The sequence below is a fragment of the Vulpes vulpes genome, chromosome 6 (genome assembly GCF_048418805.1).
Source record: "Vulpes vulpes isolate BD-2025 chromosome 6, VulVul3, whole genome shotgun sequence".
Lineage (NCBI taxonomy): Eukaryota > Metazoa > Chordata > Mammalia > Carnivora > Canidae > Vulpes > Vulpes vulpes.
In genome coordinates this window covers 23683428-23707245 of record NC_132785.1, presented here as the reverse complement: position 1 = coordinate 23707245, position 23818 = coordinate 23683428, and the positions used below count along the sequence as shown (strand labels likewise).

At 33.2% G+C, this 23818-nt stretch overlaps 1 pseudogene; it reads left to right on the top strand.

The window, feature by feature from the left end:
- Positions 1–2273: 2273 nt before the first annotated feature.
- Positions 2274–3004, top strand: LOC112910947 (synaptosomal-associated protein 23 pseudogene; annotated as a pseudogene).
- The last annotated feature ends 20814 nt before the right edge of the window (positions 3005–23818 follow it).

The following is a 23818-nucleotide window of genomic DNA, read 5'->3' as shown; positions in this document are numbered from 1 at the left end:
GCATTTTAGAGTTTCATTTTTTTAAGGAATGCTATTAATTCAGCTTGCTACATTTAGACCATCAATTTAATATTGTGAAGCAGTTTTAAATCCCAGTACTTTATTTAATTCATTAGACATTCCGTAAAATTTTCTATATCCAGAGTTTTGAAAACAATATCTCATTTTAATTTGATTAATTTATAAATCACATGAGGCTATCTATATAATGACAAAAGAGGCTTCCATATTGATAGTTGTTATATAAATGGTTGTATTCTACTATAGTTCACAACTTGAACATATCAAAAGATATTTTTAGAGGTTTGCTAAAATAAATATATCATATTCACAATTGATATTGACTTTGTTTTATTTAATGCCAAATTCAATGGACATTTTTACCTCTTACATTCTTTAACTTCACAGCAGAATTGGTTACTATTTGATTAGTTAATGTTCTTTTGGTTGCAATAGACAAAAACCTAATTCATAGTAGTTTAGGATAACAGAGGAATTGGTTGCATCTTTAATTTCTTCTTTTTTTTTTAAACTTCTTGTCTGAAGCACTGTTATTTGTTGGCTGGAGTGTTAAAATAGCTTTCTAACTAGTTTCCTTTCTTCTACTCTATTCAGTGACTTCTAAGACCTTAAAAAACAAATCCGATCATTCTATCTCCTAATGTAAATATCTGTTACATAGCCTTTGATTCACCATAAGGTTGAACAGATTTCAAACATGTTAGCCATCTTGGACATATATCTTACTCTCATTTCCCTACCTTCCTGAATTCTAGCACACAGACCATCTTTATGCTTCTTGAATACATTAAAATTCTCCCAAGTTCTAGTCTTAGATTAGTTGTTTCTTTTGTCAAGAATGGTTTGCTTCCTGACATTCCCCTAGTTGATTTTTATAGGACCTTGACTCAAACATCTTTTTTTCTCATTGTCCAATGAAAATTACTCTTACCATCAAGTCACTTAATGTGAAGCAGTCACTTCATTCTGCTTTATTTCTTTTTGACATGCATCATACTCTGCCATTATATTATCTTGTTTATGTATTTATATACTTATTTATAATGTAAACCAGATTAGAGAAGAGATCCTATTTTTATAAAGACATTTTATTTATTTATTTATTTATTTATTTATTTATTTATTGGAGAGAGAGAGAGAGAGAAAGTGAAGAGAAGGCATGGAAGTAGGGAGGAGGGACAGAGGGAGAGGTAAAAGCAGAGAGCAGGGGCTGGGGCTCCATCCCCGGAAGCTGGGATCATGACCTGAGCCAATGGTAAATGCTGAACTAACTGAGCCACCCAGACACCCCAAGAAGAGATCCTGTTTTATTCACAGCTGCATCCCCACACAAAGAAGACAATTCCTGGCAATTGATTGAGATTCATTAAATAAAGCACAAAGGATTCTAAAAACCCTGGAGAAAGGGGAGAGAGAATATCCAGTTTCTCTCAACCAACTTATTCCATAATGCTAGAAACAAAGGTCCTAGAAACTCTAACATTTTTATCTTGTTACCTCTTGATATGAATAGATTTCTCCATCCCAGATGAATTTCAGAAAATTTCTGGAGAAAGGCTATATGATTATTCTCACTGTGATCACATACCTCAATGTCTAGATGAATTATTAAAAATGGCAAATTTAATATACTGTGCTGGAGCCTGCTGGTGCCAGTTGATAGCAGTTTTCTTCTCCCTTTGAGCACTCCACTAACTAGATTTCACAAAGCCCTAGCTTTGAGATAGTTCTTGCGTATGAAATATGTGTGGAAATGATCTGTATCAGCTGAGGTGAATGAGAGGGGAGTGCTTATCTTATTCTCTTTACCCTGCTGACAGCCAGATAGAAGACACAACTCTTAGAGGAGTCAGAGGTCAGAGGGTGTAGTGAGTTAGCTAATGGAAGGAAATTGGACACTAGAATAATTTCATGAAGGTGACCCATTGATCTTTAGTCAACTGTATCTTCAGTTAAAAAATACACTTTTATTGTGATAATCTACTGAAACTCTTGTTTTGTTTGTTTGTTATGTATGTTATTGTTTCTGCCTCTCCAAAAAATATGTATACTTCCATTTCTCAAATTTCTAATGAAAGTCTAAGTGTTTTGTTTTTTTTTTCCCTTTCACAATGAAGAATGCAGCCAGAAGGTACCGGCTGAGGATCCTCACAAGAACATGATCAATGCTGGTGCCTTGGTTTCAGATTTCCAGACTCCAGAACTCATATCCACATTTCAGTTTCTGTGCCTATAAAGAGTTTTAATTCATCATGGATTGCCATTCATTAGAAGAAATTCAGCTGAGGGCTCACCAGGTTACTCATGAGTCTCTAGAAAATAAAAGAGAATCCTGGGTTTAACCATTGAGTCTCAAGATACTAGAGTTAAGACTAACACTATACTCAATGAAAAAGGGGTGAAAATAAATCATATAGAAGAAGACATGGGCCAAATGAGTAGAGACATGAGAGAGGCAGAGAAAACTTTGGCAGAACTAAACAAGTGCTGTGGCCTTTGTATCTGCCCATGTAATAGGATAAAGAGCTTTGATGCTGGTAAGGCTCATAAGGCAACACAGGCAGACAACTCTTCTAGCAAATATTTAAGTAGCCAGGCCATGTGACAAGTCATCAGCCTCAGCAAGCAACCACAGGATCTATCAATGGCAGATACATTAAACATATAGTCAGTGATATGGAAAAGAGGAAATGGAAGAGAACCTGACTCAAGTGAGCAATATCCTAGAGGGGAAAAAAAAAAAAAAGGCCTTTGGCCTGGGCAATGAGATTAAGGCCCCAAATCGACAATTAGACCAGATCCCAGAAAAGACTGTGCTACCAACAATGATCATATTAACATTCTCAGTGTCAGAACAAAGAAACTAATTGACAGCAGGATCTACTATACTTTATCATTTATTCACTTTCCTAGCTCCACTTTCAAGTCATCACCTTTTCAGAGTTTGAAATTTTGGTTCTATACTCTTCTAATTGGGAGATAATATGAAAGAAAGGTTAGGAGTGATAGTCTCTGTATGGATTTTTTTGTATATTTCTATGTATTTTTTGTTTTTAAATTTAATTTAAATTTAATTAATTAACATATAGTATATTATTAATTTCAGAGGGAGAGTTCAGTAATTTACCAGTTACATATGAAAATGCTCAGGGCATCCCAGGTGGATCAGCAGTTTAGCAGTGCCTTCAGCCCAGGTCATGATCCTGGAGACTAGGGATCGAGTCCCACTTTGGGCCCCCTCCATGGAGCCTGCTTCTCCCTCTGCCTGTGTCTCTGCCTCTCTCACTCTCTCTCTCTCTCTGTGTGTGTCTCTCATGAATAAATGGGTAAAATCTTTAAAAAAAAAAGACAGTGCTCCTTCTATCAGCTGCCCTCTTTAATGCCCATTACCCAGTTACCCCATCCACACCCCCTCTAGCAACCATCAGTTTGTTTATTAGAGTTACAAGTCGCATATGATTTGTGACTGTCTCTGACTTTGTCTTATTTTATTTTTCCCTCCCTTCCCTATGATCCTCTGTGTTGTTTCTTAAATTGTAAATATGAGTGAAATCACATGATAATTTTCTTCTCTGATTGACTTACTTCACTTAGCATAATATCCTCTACTTTTATCTACATTGTTGCAAATGGTAAGATTTCATTTTCTTTTTAATGTCTGAATAATATTCCATTACTTATATATGTCACAAATTCTTTATCCAATCATCTGTTGATGGACATCGGGACTCTCCATAGTTTGGCTATTGTGGACCTTGCTACTATGAACATTGGGATGCTGGTGTTCCACTTCTGTTGTTTTTATGTTCTTTCTTTCCCTACAAAGAAGACTGTTGACCTATCTTCTAGTATTTTCTTTCTCAGTTTCATACTCTTAGGTGGGTTTTCATACATCATATATAGTGCTGTTTTTCATTCTCTTCTTTGATTTTATCGGGTTCTTTTGCTTTCAAGATTTGGAATCATAACCAAAGACAGACATGAAGAAGGAAGCTTGGGTGGGGAGGGAGTGGCACAAGAAGAGGCAAGAGATAATAAGAGTTTGGATCTCAGTAAAATCCACAGGCCACAAAGCAAAAGTTTCAGAGCCACAGTAAATACCTAATTGTGTTTAGTTTTTAAGTTACAAATATTGCCAATTTATGCTAATTCTTGGTTTTAGATATATTAATCACAATATTTTTTCATATATGATGACTTTGCAAACCCCTCCTGTGAAAAAAAGAATGAGTTTTCTTAATGTGAGCTTAATTTCTGAACTCTTGGTGACTTATATGTATACATCGATATTCTGATCTCATTAATATTGTGCCATACTAGAATGCTTTGTACAAAAAATGGATTTTTATTTTCATATTATGGTATTATGTTCCCATTACAGGCCTGTTAACCTCATTTATCATTGGTCTTTGATGTAAATATGTATGTGTAACATGAGAATTTGTCTTTAAAGCAGGACATAAATTTTTTGGAAAAGTTTGACAAGGAAATCATGTCAATTCAGATATACCTCAATGCCCAGAATTATGTTCAGAAAGGAAAAAAGAAACTCATTTTGATCTCAGGTAGAAAAATAGATTGCTTTGAGTTTTATATAGATTTAAACTTTTAAAAAGCTAGAATTTATTCCTCTTAACTAAAAGTAATTTAGAAACTTAAAAAGTCTAAGGCTTTTAAATAAAAATATACAAATAGTATATGGTGCATGGATTTGAGTTCCTAATCAATTTAAAAATAAACAAGTAATGAAAATTTGTTATTTTTATTGAAAATAAATAAATAAAATACATCTATATATCACTGTCTTCTTTTATAATTTCATATTATTTATAAGAGAGTAACTACTTAAGGTACTTGCAAATAAATCAACATGCATACCACTCCTAGGTTTGGGGTTTTTTGTTTTGTTTTGTTTTTATAATTTTCCATATCTTCTATATTAATAACAGTCAGTATTTTTTTTTTTTTTGCTGTCAACTTCATATAGTCTTCCCAACTGACCTTACTTACTCTTAATGAAAGCATAGCCTCCTTCCTCTCACTAGTTATATTCTGTCTTTTTACTTAAAGTAGTCAATTGAAAATGATTAAAACTAACAGAAAGCTCTTTAAGAATGATTGTATTTTACTTTTGGTAAGGGGACAATTCAACTGGTAGATGGAACTTTGAGGACATGTTACAGTATGGCCTACTACCAGAAAGTTTTTAATATGTGTAAATATCCTGTCATGGCGTTTTTAAATGAGTGGAGAGAGTACAAGCCAGATTATTGATTAAGAAAAGATCAATTTAGGGACACCTGGGTGGCTCAGTGGTAGAGCATCAGCCTTTGGCTCAGGGCATGATCCCTGGGGTCCTGGGATCGAGTCCTACATTGGGTTCCCCTTAGGGGGCCTCCCTAAGAGATAGTCTCTGCCTCTCTCTGTGTATCTCATGAATAAATAAATAAAATCTAAGAAAAAAAAAAGAGAGAAAAGGTAAATTTAGAGAGTTGATAATTTTCTACCCCTCTCCGTCACCACCCATACCACCACCCTGGTCACAAATCCATTTATGTTCAATATAGTTCTTAAATGTATAATGGTATTTAGTATTGTTACCCTTAGCTAGTTTCTCTTTTTTAAGATTTTATTTATTTACTCATGAGAGACACAGAGAGAGAGGCAGAGACATAGGTAGAGGGAGAAGCAGACTCCCTACTGGGAGCCTGATGCAGGGCCGGATCCCAGGACCCCAGGATCATGCCCAAGCCTCCCTGAGCTGAAGTTAGACGTTTAACCACTGATCACCCAGACGTCCTACCCTTCGCTAGTTTCTAAAGACAAAACCAAGGAAATCTTTCTCAATTACCTTTCTTAAATTCACACTCATCATTTCAGTATTGATTCAAAGATCTCATCAGATAAATATTAAAATATTCTGTTACAGTCTCCTGATCTTCATAAGGCGTTGCTTCTTCTTTATCTTATTTATTTATTTATTATTTATTTATTTATTTATTTATTTTTTATTTTTTCTTTATCTTATTTAATAAGAGTGTGAAAGTGTGTAGGAAAACTGCTTAATGTAATGTATCTGTAGGTCTCTCATACTGCACATGAATATAGACCATGAGATACTTTAGAGAAGACACACTATTTTATTCACATTTAAATTAATTTTAAAAAATTAGTTTAAATGTTTTCAGTTTAAAAAAATAAAAAATAAAATTATTCAGTTTTGAGTAAATTCAATATTGTAAGTATTCAATAAAATTCTAGCGTTATTTACTGCTTACTAAGCTCTAGGAACTCTGCTAATTGTTTTACGTGGGTTATTTAATTTCCCAGTTAAAGAACACCATGAAGTTCATCCTATTAGTAATTCTTTTTTTTTTTATTTAAGATTTTATTTATGAGAAAGAGAGAGAGAGAGAGAGAGAGAGGCAAAGACACAGGCAGAAGGAGAAGCAGGCTCCATGCAGGGAGCCTGATGTGGGACTCCATCCCGAGTCTCCAGGATCAGGCCTTGGGCTGAAGGCAGCGCTAAACCTCTGAGCCACTCAGGCTGCCCATACTATTAGTGTTTCCATTTTATAGATGGTATGTTGAAAGTGAAAAAAAAAATCTACATTTTTGCTCAAAGAATGTCTTGTAGGTAGTAAATGTTTGAGCAGTCTGTCAGGGCAAATGATGGTGAACACTTGATATAACATCCCTGTTCTGGTGTTTATAAATTACTGGGGTGATCATACATCAGTCAAAGGGTTTTAACACTGAATGCATAATTGTACATTGGGGTAAATGCACTGAATCAAAGAATGTATTGCTTTTGATTATATTCTGTTTTTATATTTGAATTCATCACATGGATTACATTTATTTTTTGCTATGAACTATACATTTATAATCTTGTCTTATATTACTTTGCAGATAACAAATATTATCCATAATAGATTCATTTAATTTAAGGAATGAATGCCAATTAGTTCCAAATTCCAAAAGTTATCAAAATGTGTTAGTTTAATTGAGAAAGACTATGTTCTTAGACTTCATATCTGAAATAATAACAGTGCTATAAAGCTTCATTGTCTTTCTTCCTACCCTATCTCTGTACTTATATAAGCATGTCATACATATTTGAAAATGTTTCATTAAAAGAATTACCTAAAATGAGATTTTCTTTCTGATAATCTTTTATTAAAAGTGCAGTTTCTTAAGAGAAATGTTCTTGTAAACTTGTCATTGTAATATTATTAGTGAGAGTTTTGTCCTCACTCTTTAAACTTCACATTTTACCTATATTTACTCTTTAAATAAACCACTGCGTGGGAAAACTGGTGAATATATATTTTGCTATTATCAATGTTTCTGATTTTTTGTGGTTGCCCCTGAATCCTATCGATCTTAATCCTGAGTCATACTTACTGGGTAGAAATCAATATTAATCTATTAAAACTGTCACCAGTGAAATAGCAGACTGGTTTTCTGCTTGGAGTTAATTTTCTGAATGGATCTATATTTCTGGTGGATCCATTTTTTTTATGATTTTACTGATGCTTGTAATAGTAATTAGATAACCATGTAGGACAGTCTAAAAGTCATGCATGCTATATGTCAAGAAAGAAAGTCACAATAAGTAGGGTAAACTATTTTTTTTTGAAAGAAACTGTTATCCCACAAAGGAAAAATATCATTTTTTATGAATGAAAGGATTATTTGGGAAAGGAGAGTTTTGTCTTAGGGCTTTTTCAGATCTCAGATTCTGTAAGTGAAGCCAAAAAGTAAAACGTTGCCAAATAAATACAAACATACATAAATGGAACAGATTTACCATCCAGAAATAAAGGCAGATATACTGAGGAACCTAATATGTATTTATAAGCCTCTGGGGAAGGGATGCTTTAGTTTGCAAATGAAATTGGCACATATAACTTTCTATTGAAAGAAAGACAAACATAAATCCATGCTTCACATCATATGCCAAATTGATCCTTAATGAACAAATACATTCATTGAAACTAAAACATTAATATATTAATAAAAAATTGAAGATAATACTTAAATATTTGTAAAATCTTACAGTGGGGAAGATATTTCTAAGTAAAACCTTCTCCTATGCCTCCTCCCAAAATATTCAAAAGCAAACTGGAATCATAGCAGCTCTTAAATTATCCATGTCCTGAAACTCACTTTTAAATAAACTTACTGGATATGAGGAAAAATTCAGTGTATGGCTGTAAATGCTTGGTTTACTACATATACATATTTTGTAGTAAATCACCAAATTATTCCTTAAGAGGAATAAAAATGCTTAGACAAATTTTAAAGTGAGTCAGATATAAAGCACTGAAGGTAAATATTACATATGTCATGGCTCTAATCAATATTTTTACTCTTTGAATAAATGCTATATTAACCACTCCTACTGGCAATTCTCAAAAAAGGAGGGAAAACAAATTCGGCTCATTAATTATGTCTCCAATAAGTCTTAGAATCCCAAATGGAAAAGACAGAGATACTAAACAATGTGAAATTTAAAAATTTACATAACAAAATGTATCATTAAAAGATAAATTGAAAATGCCAGACTAAAGAAGAAAAAAAAATATAAATTATATGAAAAGGGTTCTTTCATAAGTATTTACAAAATATTTTTAAAAAGAGAAAAGATTATAGCAATAATCAGAAAATAAAATTAAAATAGGCAAAAAAAGGCAAGTGTTCAGATAGATACTAAGTCTAAGAATTTACTGGTAAACAGAAACATGGAAATGAAAGCAAGAATTAGATAATATCCTTAAAATCAAACCACAAAGTTGGTTGCCGCTGGCAATACAGTATCATTTTTAAGTTCGAGATAACACTATGTACAATAAAGTATTCCAATTAGGTGTGGTTATAAAATAATATTTGATATGATTTTAATCAAAGCTACAAATCATATGCTCATGCAGATAGTTTTTCTTCTGTAAATTTCTTTTAGATTTTTTTCCCTAAAATGTTGTTGTTTTGTTTGTCTATTTAATAAAACAGGTAGAAGTTGCTATTCTCACTAGGGAGCTGAGAGATTAAAATTGCCTTTATGTAACTTGCTCACTCATTGGTCAAATAATGAATATTATGAGTCTGATCAGTCACATATAGTCTCTGATCATATGACAATGTTAAATATTTAAAAAAAGAATTTCAAATAGATATCCTAATAGCATGAACTCATTAGTATGTTCAAGTGTGGTTCCTGCTGAAAGTGAAATATGTTATATTATCTGCTATCAAAAGGTTTTGTTTGAGTATTTTGTTCATAATCTAACTCTAAATTCTAATAAATTTGATACTTGGAATTTTTTTTGCCTATAAGTGATGGTGACAATAATCTTTACTTTATGTACAAAAAGTTTAAAAAACAACCTTCAGGAAAGTATACCATTAAAAGCCAATCTAACCAAAATAATTAAATGCTTTAAAAATTAGTCAAATAAATTCCTTGCTAAAAAAAAAAATCATTATATTATCTACTACAACTCCAGCTGGAAATTTAACATATTAATAATACTTTTGTCATATCAGATGTGATTCCTAAATAACAACTGACATATATCTTTTAATTCCTCTCAAGTTAAAGGAAAAGCCCTGAGACTGTTTTCCTCTGTCACTGAAGGTGTGCAAACACCATCAAAAAGTGTTAGTCTTTTGTTTCCTTTAATTTTGTATCTTTTGTTTCCTTTAATTTTGTAACTTTTTTTTCATGGTCATTCTCCACATAGCACTGATTCTTCCTATTGTAGAATTCTTTTTTTATATACCTTAGGAAGATAGTCTAATTGCCCTTACATGACTGCTTGTCATTACCAAAAAAATCCTCTTACTGAAAATTCATAATTTTTTGGTCTGTGCCTTTAAAAGCATCATATATTTATATTTCTTCCAGGTTTATAAATGTCCTTTCCACAACTCCCTTCCTCCTCCAAAGTATTGATGAACAAAAGATATATATGCTCACATAAGGAAGTAGTTGTTATCTAGTCTAATCCTAACATGTGTATGGCAATATATTCTCTATTGCCACTGAAGATATTTTGAAGCAATATGATTTAAACCTTAGGTTTGCCTTAGTAAAAGTAGAAAGCAAGACTGTTTCTTTATAAAAATTAAGTGTTTCTTAGAGATATCCATTTCATATCACCTTCCCATAGTTATATCCTGAAAAAATAGAAATAAATTTATATCCTAGTTTAGTATACTTTTGTTATGGATTATTTTTTAAAGAAGCACAGTGAGAATGAACAATGAATAGAATGCATAATGTATGGGAAGATGAACAGTGAATAATAAATTTTTAACTTAAACAAGAACCTATTTCTCTCGAGGCTCAATAGTTTGATCAACACTATGTGTTTTAAAATGCAGCTTATAACCTACCATACTGAAATAGGTAGGAGAATGTATTTCAGATAAAATGTGAATTAAGAAATCTCATCCTTTGGTTACATGTCTCAGGGAGTTGGACTTTTCCCTTTAATAAATATTTCAATCTAAAGAGAGACGCCTCAGTAAAATGAAAACAAATGACAGTGCTATCTCCAAAGAGACAGTGTATTATTTTAAAATGGATGAAATGGCCCATGCTCTGCCCTATGACAGCTAAATGCTCAAAATGAGACAGTCAAAAATACAGTTAACTCATTCCCACAGACACGAAATTGAGTCTCCATTTTTGCTCTAATTTGAGATGAAAAAAGAGAAGGGAAAAGAGCACCAAATCTAAAGAATATTCTTACAAAGGTTTAAATGTTAACAGTAACCAGGGACATAACATGATCTTAAATAATGTCTTGCAACATAGAGCCAAATTTATTGATGAACACCCTAATATTCCTCATAACAAGTATTCAAAAGCAAAAAATAAACATTAAGTAGTTATTAATGGATAATTAATTTTTAACTGAATTATGAGTTCCTAGGTCTTTAGATTTCAGTTTGAAAATTTTGTTAGAAAATAAACCGGCAATTGATTATGAAACAAACATAATCACACGGACTCAAATACACTCCTGATATTTTGTAACTTTATTGTCTGATACATATCAGTGATGCTAAAGGCATTAAATGTCTGTCAGATTTATTTTGTTCTAAGCAAAATTTAAAACTTTATAAAATTTCGGGACAAAATGTCCCTCAATTTCCACATTTGCCACAATATAGTAGAAGAAACTTTCTGAGGGAATATATAAATACTTGTAGCTCTTTGGTAATAGATCTTTTTTGTTGTTCTTGTTCTCACCTCATCTTTTTGGGAAAGAGTATTTTTTAAGCATTAAAATGCAGCTAAGTTAGGCAATAGAAGTGATTCCTATTAGCAAGATAAAGTTTGTTTACCTTTCAAGCAGCTTTCAGCTGTTTGTCTTTGAAAAATGTGAAACTTGTGTAGAACAAATTTCATCCTTGCCCTCAAGGAATTTATGATCTGGTGGAGTTAATGTAGAAGTGATGTCATGGTGAACGAACTCACAGTACAGTGAGACTGGTTCCTTCTGGTAGAAGTACAAAAGGCAATGAAAGAATTTAATATATAAAACCAAGCCAGATTTTAGAATCACTGGAGTGTTTCTGGATGAATATTAATGATTCAAACAAAGGGAACTGGAGAACTAAAGTTGTCCAAGCAAAAGGGACAACAGAAAAGACCTGGAAGGGAAAAGAAGCACTGTGCTTTGAAGGAGTGTAATTCAGTTAACCTGGGAGAGGTACGCATCATCCAGGAAATGAAGAACATCTACAGTCTGTGAAGGGATTTAGATTTTCATTCAGAAGCCAATGGAGATTTGTCAGCAATCTAACAGAGCTGCAGTGGGAACCAGAGATTTTGAGTGAGTCAGTGGAGGTGAGGAGAGGATGCCCAAACCAGAGGCAGGGAGACATGTTACAAGATGGCACCGTGATTTAATCTTCCTGTAAAACAAACAAAAAAACAAACAAACAAACAAACAAACAAACAAACAAACAAACAACACTTCTTGTCTGTATACCAGTGGTCTTCAAGTGTCACCCTCAGGTCCCTGGGGTTTCTGAGGTAAATTCATAGATGCGGTCAATAGATGAATGCTATTTTTGTAATAATGCTAAAACATTATATTTCCTCTTCATTGTATTGACATTTGCACAATTCATTCTCAGGGGGGAAGTCAAGTTTCATTTAGGAATGTTATTGCTAAGGCAATGAAGATTTTAAAAATATATTAAGTGTCTACCCTTCAGTAGTGTCTTATTTATATTCTGTGTTACAAAATGGGAAGTTTGCATAAAGCACTTCAGTTGCATACAGAAGGACCAGGTTATTTTGAGTGATATCACTTGTATAATTGTGCGAGTTGTGAGCTGAACCAGCAGCTTTTATTTTCATGGAACATCGTATTTACTTAACACAAAGACTGAGACAAAGTATGGTTTTGCAGGCTTATTTATTTCTAGACATTTCTCAAAATGAACAAAAGACAAGATAAGCCTGCAACTTCAAAGAAAACAATATGATAGTACTTGTTAATTTAGAATAAAACTTGTTCCAAACAGTCCTTACTTTCCCATTCCAGGTTCTGCTCAGAATCAGAAATTTCAAGCAATTTACCCCAGTTTACGTTGCTGACACCATTTGGTATAAATTAATCTCTATTATTTTTAATAAAAATTCCCAATATTAGAAGAGATAATTGGTCTTATACTTTCTATAATTGTATGGGTGTCAGCACCTATCAAATGTAAGAATGATGAAATAAAATAACTAACATGATTTTCCTTGAAAATACAAATATCTGGGCCCAGCTTAGAAGAATCTGAATTCGTCATTGTGAGTATTTTGGTTTAGTTTAGTTCTGTTTTGTTTTATTTTTGTAAATACTTCAGATGATTGTAATATTTGGTTGAGATTAAAAAACACAGGCCTAGATTGTGCTTTCCATGAAAGTTGATTATGCTATGTAAAGTAGCAATAATAAAAACTTAGTCAATTTGATTAAATCTGCAGGTGTCTCAGATCCCTGTACACTACACATTTTCCCTTAATTTGTCATTGAAAGAATTTAATGTCCTTGCAAATATATCTTTAATGTAGCAATGAGCTATTACTTTTAAGATCCACACCCCTCTGAAGGTAGCTAATTTCCCAATTTCTCAAGAAGTATGAATCCTAGAGTACTTTCAAAGGATGTCTGAATGTGAATAAAAAGGTAAAGTTGGAAGCCACAGTCCCAATTATATAACTTATCAACTTTTGAATCTCTTCTGCAAGCTGTAAATTACATCTAAACACTCTAACTTAGATTGACTGGGATATCTAAGAGTTATAATCTCCTTAGCAAAAGCAAATTGTGGCTTAGCATAGAATCTTCATTCTCTTAGGCAAAGATGCTAACCAAATTATCTCTCTGCTGACAAAAACAAAATGAAGTGAAATATTTCAAATTTTGAAATGCATAGATAATATTTATATTCTGCACAAATCTAATACTAAATGCTATAGCTCTAATGGCATAAGTTATACATAATGTATATTCATGAATTAGTTGTACTATACTTAAATGCATCAATAAGTAACAGTTTTGCATTATACAACATACAAACATTCATTTACCAATAGTTTGTTGATCCATTTACAATTCTTCTACTGTTTATTTAGACCTAATTTCCATATTCTTTCTAATATGTAAACATGCTACCCTATTAATTTAACTTCAGGATTCCAGTTCACTAGACAGCTTAATGCCCCTATTACACAATTGCTCTTGTTCTTTGTACTAAAACTGTAATTTTATGAAATCTTGTAGTAAGTATGAATATAGATTTACTAATGAAGTAAAGCTATTAATATTTGAATGCGTTCAACTCCTCAGAGTGCATACTTAATGGAACATACAGTCAACTAATATACTAGAAAAACTTTGAGAATGAGATTAACTATCTGTTGCAACTTAAGCTTTTACTGAGAAGTATACATTTCTATCAAATTAGCTGAACCTATTCTTTTAAAAAAGGGTACACAAATTTAAAATTCAAAAGCTAGGAATTTTAGAAGGAGACACAGATTTTAATTATACTAAAGCAAAGGAAAACTAGGAATTTCTGACATTACGATTAATTTTACTTTGCAAAAGTGAACATTTGAGACTGTTGTTTACTGAGTATAGAGAATATGTGACAATTTGTGGGTGTGTATCATTCTCATGTTTAAATAGTAGGCATGGAAAATAACTATACAAATTCATGACTGTTCCAGTTTAATGTAAGAAAATTCGTTGAGTATCTCCCAAAAGAAAAATTTAACTTAAGAATCACAGATGAAAGTTAAGCAAGTTCACAGTTCTTGTTCAGGAATTATTTCTAGTGAGTTTTAGCCACATATCAATTTACCTTCTTGGGGCAAAACTTTCACTGAGATATTATTTATCTACTTGTAAGTCCATGACAGCATGATGCTCACCTTAATTTGTACACACATTTTTAGACTAGGATTCTTTAAATTTTCTGTGATATTAAAATGTAAAATACAACTAAATAATGTTTAAAACATTTGGCTGGGGACACATGGATGGCTCAGCAGTTGGCTGAGCATCTGCCTTCAACCCAGGGCATGATTCTGAGGTCCCGGGATCAAGTCCCACATAGGGCTCCCTGCATGGAGCCTGCTTCTCCCTCTGCCTGTGTCTCTGCCTCTCTCTCTGTGTCTCTCATGAGTAAATAAATAAAATCTTTAAAAAAATGAAGAAAGTGAGTTCTTCAGAAGAAAAGAACTATCCCAATGCCATGATGACTAAGTCAGTGCAGGAATACATCTACTTCCAAAGTCCCTGGCTATTACAGGACACTATAGCAAATCAGCCAAAGGTAAATCTTTCAGAGTAATGGTGACATTGTATTAATTTTGGGATAAACTCTTGATCATATCATAGATTATAAGAATCTATGATAGTTTGGTTTTGCTTTTCCTGTATTTAGAATAAAGTCATTAGATAAGGTTATCAAAATATTTTGTGTAATGAACCAATTTCAGGGACACCTGGGTGGCTCAGTCAGTTAAACACCTGCCTTCAGCTCAGGTCATAATCTCAGGGACCTGGGATCAGGGTCCCCCCCCCCACACACACATCAGGCTCCCTGCTCAGTGGAGTCTGCTTCTCCCTCTCATTTGCTCTTTGCCCCTCCTCCACTCACACTCTCTCTTATGTGTGCTCTCTCTCTTTCAAATATATAAATAAAATCTTAAAAGAATAACCAATTTCGGAATCCAAAATGTATGTTTAATAAATATGTTATTTCTTCTCCTTTCAAACTCTGGAATGATTCTTCAACAACTGATTTACTTGATAACTACATTTTCCATTTCAATACAGCTTAGTAAGTCTATAAATTATATTATTAATGTTTATATCTGAGTATTTTATATTAGGAGTCAGGTGAGCAATTTAACTTAAAAAAACCCATAAGTTTGATCAGTTATTGTTTCCTAATATAATAGCTGCTTTTGAGTTATGGACAAGAAGATCCTATATCTTCACTTCTATTAAACAGTGTGTTAGAAATCATGGCTAGTGTAATAAGACAAGCAAAAATAATAAGAGGTATGCAGCTTGGAAAAGGGAGAAATAAACTGGGTTTATTCACAGATGTTGTGATTTACTATGTAGAAAATAAGAAACTATAAAAAATATCTGGGACTGATAAGTGAATACAACAAGATCACCGTACATAGTCTCAATATACAAAACCCAATTGCTTCCTATATACTAACAATAACAGTTGGAATTTAAATTTTAAAATGACTACTTCTATTCCTCTTAAATATTGAAACAATTTGGAACATATATAGTAAATTATGTGAAGAATGTGATGAAAGAGATAAAAAGATAAATAAATGCAAAGCTATTATATGTTGACAAATTAGACTCCATATTTTCAAGATCTCAATGTTCTCTGATTTGATTGGTAGATAAAATACCAATTGAAATTGCAGCAAACTATTTTGTGAATATTGGCAAAGTAATTATAAAGATTACATGCTAAGAAAAAAAGCTTGGAATAACCAATACAATACCAAAGAAGTAAACAAAATTAGAGATGCCACACTACTGTCTCAGTAATTCCTATAAAGTTTAGTAATAAAGACAATGAGGCATTGACAAAGTAGTGGACACACAGATCAATACAATATAATGAGAGATACAGGAAAATAGACCCACACAAATATGGCTAATATATATGAGTTTTTTAAAGATAAGGCAAATCAGTGGTGAGAAGAGTCATTTCAACAAATGATACTGGAACATTATAAGTCATATGCAAAAATTTAAAAAAAAGCAAAACAACTTAGATACAGACCTTACACTTCAAAAAGTTAGCTCACAATTTATCAAAGACTTAAATGTGAAAGGCCAAACTATAAGATTTTTAGAAAAAAAACTACATGATCTTGGTAATGAGGTTTTAGAGACAGCACCAAGACTATAATATGTGAAAAAAATAAATAAATTGGACAATATTAGAATGAAAATTTCTGCTCTGTGAAAGAGAAAGTTAAGAAAATGAAAAAAAAAGCATGCTGCAAACTGGAAAAAGATATAAGTAAAACACATATCTCATAAAAGATATTGTGATGGTCAATTGCATGTGTTTATTTAACTGGCCATCACATGCCCAGAATAAACATTGTACCTAGGCATGTCTGTGAGGGTGTTTCTAGGTGAGATTAGCATTTCAATGGTGGACTCAGTAAAGTAGATGCCTTCCCCAATGAGGCATTATCCAACCTGATGAGGGCCTGAATAGAACAAATGGGGGAGGAAGGAAGAATTTATTACCTGCTGGATGAATTTAAGCCAGAACATCTCATTTTATATTCACTGGCCCTTGGAGTGGAATTTATAACATTGGCTCCCCTGGTTCACAGACCTTTAGATCTGGATCTCGAGCTTGCAGATGGCATATCTTGGGACATCAAAACCTCCATAATTGTGTAAGGTCAATTCATCATAATAAATCTCCTTTCTATCTATCTATCTATCTATCTATCTATCTATCTATCTATCATCTATCATCTATCATCTATCTACCTACCTGTCTCCTATAGCCTACTGGTTTGTTTCTCTGGAGAACGCTAATACAGACATCGATTCAAACTATAAGAACAATTCTTTTAAAAATTTAAAAATTCAGCAAAAAAGGCAAAACATCTAAAAAGATATCTCACCAAAGAAGATATACAGATGACAACAAAAGCATATGAAAGGATGCTAGATATCATTTGTCATGGAATTGCACATTGAAACAATTAGATACCAGTATAAACCAATGCAATTGATAAATTCCTATAATCTGGCAATATCAGTTTCTGATAAGGATGTGAAGTAACATGAACTTTCATTCATTGATAGTTAGAATGCAAAATGGTATATCCACTTTGGGAAACAGTTTGGTAGTTTCTAAGAAGGCTAAATTTTGTCTTAACATATAATCTAAAAGTCATGCTTGTAGATATTTATCCACCTGATTTGAAAATGTATGTCCTCATAAAATTCTGCATATGAAAGTTTCTAGCAATTTAAATCATATTTGTCACTAACTGGAAACGAAGATACCCTTCAATAGGTGAATGCTAAAAACAAAAACATAGCAGTATATATATTCAGTATAGACACTCAGTAATTAAAAAAAAAAAAAAAAAAAGATTAAGCTGTCAAGCCGCACAAGGATATGGGTTAATCTTAAATGTACATTGCTAAGTGAAAGAAGCCAATTTAAACAGGCTGCATACTGTGTGATTCCACTTATATGACATTTGGGAAGACAAAAAGTACTAAGACAGTAAACACATCAGTGGTTGCTAGGAGTTGGAGGGTATATGTTGAAGGGGTGAAGCAAAGAGGAGTTTTATTTTTAGGAAAATGAAATTATATGATGCTGTAATAGGGTATACCCCAGTCCTATCCAAATGTCAAAATCCATAGAACTTTACAGCACAATGAATGAACCATTACGTTTCAATTTTTTTTTTTAAAGGAAGTCAGAGGATCCCAGGAAGGAATGCAAAATATGAATACATTTTAAAAATGTAACTGCCTTATGTATTTATGAAACAATCTCACTGAATGGGATAGAAGGAGCCAAAGTAATTAACTTTGGAATTGAGTAGCATATGAAAAGACTAAAACCAACAGGAACTCTCCACCAGGACTGCAGTCTGGTTGAAAAATCAGTGTCTCCCATCTCTGTACAGGTAACTTGATACGCTCTAAGATGTTCTGTGCTCTCTAGTCATGGCATACGTTTAAGAATGACTGCCCTGTGGGTTCTTTTGCTGGTTCTTCAGAGACTGACCCCATCAAACATTTACAATTGTGTGGGCCATGCCTCTACTGCTGTTGGAGCTTATTCCTTGGAATTCTCTTACTGCTGGGGTTCTTTGCTATGCCAAACTTCCCTCTTGGGCAGGCTCCCTTCTAAAAGGAGGTCAGGCTGATACTACTGCAGAATTCATGTGTAGTCACTGGGATTCACTCACTTATTACCTATTCCCAGAAGGGAGAACAGTTATTTTGCAGATTCGGCCCTTTACCCTGCCACCCCACAGGTCACTTAAGCTTTCCCAAGCAGGGGTCAGGAAAGAATTCTTCATGTCTCCCAATTACCGGAGCACATAGCACATGCTCTGAGGTGTTCTGTTGAAACTCTTCTTACTGTAGTTGGGGTTAGAAATAGCATCCTTTCATCCTTATCTCCTGTTTTTATTCTGGAGAAAGCCACACAGACCTCTCTCCTAATGAAATCCTCTTTGGAAATACCCCGCCCCTTTTATTCCATTGTCTTTCTCAAGAGTTCTTAGCTTTTATTGTGCTTGTGCTTCAGCTGAAACCAAGGTAGAGAGAATCCCATTTTAACATCACGTTACAGTGATCTGAGCTTCTGCAGCAGAGCTGTTTGTCTTACTTTCTTTTTCATAAATTCCTCACCCTAGAAAATAAAGACACTTAAGGAGATGTAAAAAGAAAAAAAAAAAAGACTTCTTGTAATTGATCATTTGTCATTTTTTATCTGCTATTCTTATAATTTAAAGCATTACATGTAAATCTTACTTTAATGTCCATTAAATTAGAGACTACAAACTTCCATTTATAACTGATATGCAGAACTGCGAAAGGCCCTATGAAATAAACACTTAGGCAGAACTTATTGAATGTTTATATGACCAATATGATGCATTATAGATAGTGCAACTCCAGAATGAGAAAAAGACGTAGTCCTGTAAAATTTCTTAAAGGTACTATACTAGATTGAATGGAGGTCCTTAGAAGGTATGACAACATCTTAACCCCTGGAACTTCTGAATGATCTTATTTGGAAAAAGCATCTTTTGCAAACATAATCATGTTAAGGATCTTGAGATTAATCAGGATTATGTGAATGGACCCTAAATCCAATGATAAGAGTCCTTTTAGGAGACAAACAGAGGTGAAAGAAAAGGAGAAGAAAGAAGGCCATGTTACAGAGGGAGGCAGAATTGGAGTGATGAGGCCACAAAGCATGGTGACCAGCAGAAGCAGGGAAACAATTGTGTAGACAGCCTCCAGAGGGAAAGGTAGCTCTGCCTAATCTGATTCTATACTGCTGGTCTACAGAGGTGTGAAAGAATAAATTTCAGTTGTTTAAAGCCACACAGTTTGTGGTAACTTGTTATAATAGCCTCCAGAAATTGAAACCCTTATTACATTAGTTTAAACTACCTTAAAAAATTATCATGTATGGCACAAACACCATTAATTTTTATTTATGATTAATTTAACAATCCAGGGAAGGTGATTAGGGTGGTAAACAGCTCTTCCCAGCAAAATCAGGTCTTTTCTTCTTTTGTCTCCTTTCTTCTTGGACCTTGTTATACTATGCATTCATTCAGGAGAGGAGGAAAAGAGAGGGTGGAGTCAAATATGCTCTGTGAAAAATACCACGGATCACCTCTGCTGCCATTCTGTTAGAAGACAACTTGGTCATAATGTCACATTTAAATGCATGAGAAGATAGAGAATGTTCTCTATCATGTGCTTGGCTATAATCCTAGAAGTACGGTTGAAGGAGAGAAATGTTCTGGTGAAATGCTAGCAGGATCTGCCAAACTGTTTGTCAAAATTAGAATTTTCCAAAATTAAAGTCAAATTAATATTTTCAAATCATTTAGTAACATCTACAAAATTTTAAGTGTATATGCAAATATGCAGCTTTATTTGTCCTTCACATGATGTTCTATACTTTCAGAATATTCACAGACACATTGTCTACGTCATTCTTCTAAAGCAAAATAATTACAATAAAGCAATTTTGCTGGAAATGATTCACACATTCTACTTGGAGATTTAAAAAGCATAAATCCAATTAGCAAATTTTCTAATTTAAAGATTCTAGAAGTGTTGAATAGTCATTTCTTGAAACAAATTGCTTCTTAGACCTAAGCATTACTTACTGCATTTTAAGGGCATTAAACAATCAGAATATATAACTATGCTTTTATTAAAACATTCAAAAGGCAAAAGTTATAGATGTACCTTAAATAATTTTAAAACATGTCAGATGAATATCAGGGAAACCCATAAAATATGGAGAAATCTCTTGTATTATCAGTAACAACAAAATCTCACTTCTTAAAACAAAAACAGGTGACTTCTGTTAGATAAATGGTAAATATGAAACTTGCTTTTCACCCTAATAGCTAATTTAATGTCTTGATGTATGTATTTTGAATATTGAGTTCAGTTTCTTCTATATAAAATGAGATATATTGTGTCTTAAGAACCTCATAAATGGCTTATTTTAATAGCTAACTTAAATCTTTCAGTATTATCAAACATCATTGAAATATTAATTTTTAACTTTAAATAAGCCAATGAATGTAGAATAACAGCTATCTCTACAGCTAAAGTTTGGCCAAAACGGGGTCAACCATCAGGACAGAGGCATCTGAAATAACAAATAAATACTGGTTTTCTAAGTTTGGATATGCTAGGAGTGAAGAAGAATGTGGGATAAGATGTAGAATCAGAAGAGATGAGAAATACCACTATGCCGTATTTATGAAATATGATGCCAGGAAGTTCAAGCTATATAGATTCTATTGACATGTCTTTAGATTAGGAAGTAATATTTTTATTTTTTGCCATATAAATAATTTTAATAATGATGTACTAATTTTTTTTATAATGAAGTACTAATTTATGAAAAGGGTATGGAGCTCAAAAATGATATTGATTTATAGAATATTTGTGATTCTTAAGTTTCTGAAATTAAATCTAATAGAGATTTTTGTAAATCTTTTGCTTTTCACTGGTAGCAAGTTTTTTTTTTTCTGTGAATTATCCATGAAGACTGTACAGACTAAAATAGAGACTAGCAAACAAAGAAAGTCAAGATCTAGTTCTGTTCTCTGTAATACTTAGCTAATACCTACACTGACCTCATAGTACATTTCCTCTGATCTACTTTAAACAGTTTTATAGCTACTAACAGTAAAAAGTTAATGCAAGGGAATAGAGCGAAAATAGAGAAACATATGGTGATACCAAATAGTGCTGTCTGGGTAGGATATGTCATTAGGACTATTGCTTATGAATATCTGTGCTTGTAATGGGGAAGGATATGTGGCCTATCATCCATGAAAAACAGCAATTATAAATGATATTTACTTTGATTGGAGGTGAGATGACTTAAAATATACTAGTATCCAAGCGCTAACATTTATTGAAAACTAAAATGATGCTATTACTATCAAGAAAGGCAGAAAAGCAATAGAAAAGGACACAAGGAAGTCTTCCTTTTCTAGCTGTGTAGACAATTAGATATTTCAAAATTTAATCTGTATAAGTAAGGGTAGTCTAAATTACAATATTGTAACAAACATTTACAAAATCTCTGTGCCTCAAAACAGAGAGGCACAGAGATTTCTTTTCTAAATATTAAACTTATTCTAGGACCCAAGCTAATAGGTGCACACCATGTACAATAAAGCCAGTTATGGCGACAGGAGAGATGTGAATGTTTATAGTGCCAACCTCTGTACTATTAACAAGAATAGCCTAAGAAATAAAGCTTTGCTGTTTTATGCCACTGGGATTTTGGGGTTGATTATTATTATGGAAAAAAAATTCTCTTCTGATTGACATTGATATTAGCACCTGAAGCAGATTATTGGTGGGAATGGCTCATCAGTTTGCATGGAAAATATGCATATCAGAATCTGGAAAACAGTGATAAATGCTGTGCAGTGGCAAAAATAAAAACTAAAAAATAATTTTATTTTTTAAAGATTTTATTTATTTATTCATGAGAGATACAGAAAGGCAGAGGCACAGGCAAAGGGAGAAGCAGGCTCCCTATACGGAGCCTGATGTGGGACTTGATCCCGGGACCCCTGGATCATGACCTGAGCCAAAGGCAGATGCTCAACCACTGAGCCACCCAGGTTCCCCGATAAAAAATAATTTTTTAAAAAGCAGAAGTCCCAGGCAATATACTAGACATGCTTTTTATCTTACTCCTCTATCACTCCAAAAAAAAAGACAAAAGACAAAAGATTTTGAGGAACAAAATTCTATTAAAATCTGGGTGTATTAGTCTATATTAAAATCACTTGAAAATTATGCTAAACCTCACTATTTTTTAGAGAAATTCAGCCAATGTGGAGCAATGTTTTCAGTACTAAAGTTAAACAAAATTAAATTGCACAATACAGTACACCGAAAAAATTGTGGAAGGGGTATCTTATGATTGTTTGATGGTAATGCAAATTGACAAAACCTGTATGGAAAATATGTTGTAGATATATATTTGAATAGATGCCCATTTCCATTCCAAGGCATATACCTCTGGGGAACTCTTCTACATGTAAAATTGAGACAGCTATGGAATTATTTAGAAAAGCAATGTTTTTAATACTATAAAAATAGAAATAATCCAGAGTACCTGGATGGTTTGGTGGTTAAGCATCTGCCTTTGGCTCAAGTCATGATCCTAGGATCTGGGATGGAGTCCCACATCAGGCTACTCGCAGGGAGCCTGCTTCTCCCTCTGCCTATGTCTTACCTATCCCTTACTGTGTGTCTTTCATGAATAAATAAATAAAATCTTAAAAAATAGAAATGATCTAAATGTCATCAATAGGAAATGGACATATGGATTATGGTAAATGATACAAAAGGATACTATCTACAGAAGGAAGAAAAGTACAAAGAAGAGTGAGAGAGAAACCAAAATCTAGACTCTTAATTATAGGGAACAAACTGATGGTTACCAGAGGGAAGGTGGGGAAAGATAGGTAAAATAGGTGATGGGACTTAAAGACCAACCTTGTGATGAGCCCTGGTTGTTGTACGGAAGTGTTGAATCACTATATTGCACACTTGAAACTATTATTACACTGTATGTTAATTCTAGAGGAGTTTAAACATTTTTTAAAGTGCAACTATAAACACAAGCATGGATAAGACCCAAGCATATAACACTGAGCAAAAAATTACAAAATACTATGTGTAGTAAGATATGCTTATTAACAATGTATAATATCCATATGTATAATATTCAAAATAATTAATTAAACAATATATTATTTGGAAATCGATACAAATTGGAGAAAGCTATAAATGAGGACCCCTGGGTGGCTCAGCGGTTGGGCATCTGCTTTTGGCCCAGAGCATGATCCTGGAGTCCGGGGATCAAGTTCTGCATCTGGCTCCCTGCATAGAGCCTGCTTCTCTCTCTGCCTATGTCTCTGCCTCTCTCTCTCTGTGTCTCT